The sequence below is a fragment of the Sus scrofa genome, chromosome 7 (assembly GCF_054392235.1).
Source record: "Sus scrofa isolate SSC_HxYL_T2T_F1_AM1 chromosome 7, Sscrofa_HxYL_maternal_Yorkshire_Landrace_v2.0, whole genome shotgun sequence".
Classification (NCBI taxonomy): domain Eukaryota; kingdom Metazoa; phylum Chordata; class Mammalia; order Artiodactyla; family Suidae; genus Sus; species Sus scrofa.
In genome coordinates this window covers 74,384,227-74,387,181 of record NC_139389.1, presented here as the reverse complement: position 1 = coordinate 74,387,181, position 2,955 = coordinate 74,384,227, and positions in this window count along the sequence as shown.

The window sequence follows — 2,955 nt, the reverse complement described above, 5'->3', positions numbered from 1 at the left end:
CAGTGAGCAGGCGGAGGGCCCCTTTTGGAAGCGCAGAGCCACCACTGGTGCGTCGGCGGCCCCAGGCGGGGAGGAGAGGCTGAGGTCCAGCCCCTGAGCCTGCCGACTCCTAGCGTCACGGACCCCGCCCAGGCTCCGCCTCGGGACCGCCTCCGGGACAGCCCTTCCTCCCCGCCCGCCACCCCGCCGGGTTTACCCCTGGCCCAAGAAACCCGGCCGGCGAGCCCGGCGCCCGCCTCGCTTGTTTGTGACCCGAAGAGGGCCTGGAGAACCAAAGGCATTTTTAGAATGCTATCGATTTGCATATTGTTTTACATAAATTCCCAAAACAAACTTGAAAAGCTGCTTTCCAACTCTTAAAATGTAAATGAAATTAACAGCATAGTCTAGGCTCACAGGCTTTTGATTAAAATAATAAATCCAGGAGCAAATATTTTAGCAACGATCTCGTGCTAGGTTTACCTGCTACCTTATTCCCCTTTCCTCTGCTGTTTTGACCCAGGTCGGCAGCTTCAAGCCATTGAGAGACAGGGAAGAATCCAATTTTAACTAAAATTAACAAGCAGCTCCCTGACCCCTGCTGTATTCAAGGTCTTATGCGCTCAACGAAGGAGGGTGTGAACAGTGAAGAAATACTGGGTCGTTATCTCCTGGAACCCTGAAAATACTGTATTTTGCTTTGCTGGATGTTTTCATCTACTTACCTACCTTTCAGGCTTCTTACTAAAATACGATGTTCTGAAAGTCAGCCTTCAAAATTATCCACATGCTCATGTAATAGCCAACATAATTATGTTCCCCCAAAGGATAATATTCTAGATTTTTCACCTGACTTTTCCCACAGAAAACCGCATTTATGTGGGAGAGAGGGCCACTACTGAGACGACTCCTTAGTTATCACAAAGGTAAGCCGATTTATGGACTTTTAAAATTCCCTTTTCTACTGAACACCAGAGGACAGAATCAGGAAAAAAAGAGTCGTAAATTGTGTGCAAAGCTATGTCTATGTTTTACGTTAGTTTGCACGTGGGTTCTTCATTTAAGTTGAACAAAAGAATGCACAGTTTTCACATTAAGTTGTTATGTAAGTTACATCACATAAGGTCTTATATAAAGTTGAACCAAAACAAAAAAAAGGTTGAGCTGTTTTTGTTTTCTCTTTTAGTTTAAATAAACTGAATAGGAGTTCCTGTTGTGGCTCAGAGGGTTCCGAACACTACATAATGTCCATGAGGATGTGGGTTTGAGCCCTGGCCTCACTCAGTGAGTTGGGGATCCTGCATTGCAGTGTAGATCTGGCATTGCTGTGGCTGTGGTGTAGGCCAGCAGCTGCAGCTGATTCAGCCCCTAGCCTGGGAACTGCCATATGCTGCAGGTGTAGCCATTAAAAAAAAAAAAAAGGAAAAATAGATAAATTAAAAGTATAGTTAATATTTGTTTAAGAAGTTAAAAAAAGAAGAATGTACGGGCGTTAGAGGTATTGTTTATTTTGAACTCAGTCCCCTACAGTTTCTGCACTTTTATCCACCGGGCCATGGCCCTCTCCTCTTTGCATCTGAGGGGAGAAATATGAAAGAAGAAATGGAATGAAGTCCAGGCCAAGAACAGAGAGCAGAACAAGAAAGGGATGCTGCTGCTGCTTCTACTGATGGAAAGAAGTGGACAGAGGCACATGGGCAAGGAAGAGCCTGAAGGATGTTCAGGAGAAGTCAAGGAGAAACTAGGTGAAACTCCTCGTTATACAGAGAGGAGGATCTCTGCCCAGATTGCAATAAGTTGGCACACTACTGATATGACCTTTCAGCTGGAGGTGCACCAACTAGGGTAATGGCTTGACTGGCAAGCCTCAAGGAACTGCTGTCTAAATTCCCACAGCACCTCCTAGATGACAGGAGCCCATCATCCTTGCACTCCTAGCACCCAGCACATAGTAGGTGCCTGTCCAATAGTTACTGGGAAACTGGCGTCTGACCTTGAGCCAGGGCACCCTCCTTTTGAGACTGGGGCATGTCTGGGCTTGTCTGAAGCCTGCAGGAAGGGTCCATTTGCATGAAGGATTGGGGCGCCTCCCAAAGAGAAATCACTGGGAGAGTGTCAGGCAGAGCAGCCTAGCCCAGACAAAACTTCAGGGGCCAGTGAAGGGGTAGTTAGGCATTCTGCAGGGTATCTGTCTCCTGGCTTTGCCTCCCTATCAGTCATGGTGGAGTCCTGGGAGCAGGAGGCCTGTAGTGAAAGCTGGAGGGCTGTTTTTGTGCTAAGCAGTGAAATGGAGATGCAATACCATAAGACAGAAGGCCCCTACCCCACTTTTGCTTGACCCTGCATGACCAGGATACTTTGGCCCATCCAGTGATCTCCTTCAGGGGCATTATGGGTAATGGGGGACCTGGAAATGTATGGTCTGAGGTGTGCTGAATGTGGGCCCTGGTAGGCAGTGGCTTATGTTTTTTGCAGCTTCAGGGTCTGTAGCAGACCTCAGAAGGAGATATGCCTAAATTGAAAAGGGGGGAATTGATAGATAATCCTTGGTAGCTGGCTAAAATTTTTCTACCTGAAGACTTTTTTCTTAGGGCCATACCCATGGCATATGAAAGTTCCCAGGCCAGGGGTCGAATTGGAGCTGCAGCTGCCAGCCTGTGCCTCAGCCACAGCAACACAGGATCCAAGTTGTGTCTGAGACCTACACCACAGCTCACAGCAATGCTGGATCCTTAACCCACTGAGCAAGGCCAGGGATCGAACCCGCATCCTCATGGATATTGGTCAGGTTTGAAACCCACTGAGCCACAGTGGGAACTCCTTACCCGATACTCCTGAGACTCCTAAGAACAATTAGGGAATTTACAGAGGACCAGAAATCCACAGTAGAAGGTGGAGGGGGTGGTGGTCAGTAAAACACAAAATTACATCCCTACCTCCCAGAATGAACATATTGACCCAGGACTTTAAATCCCA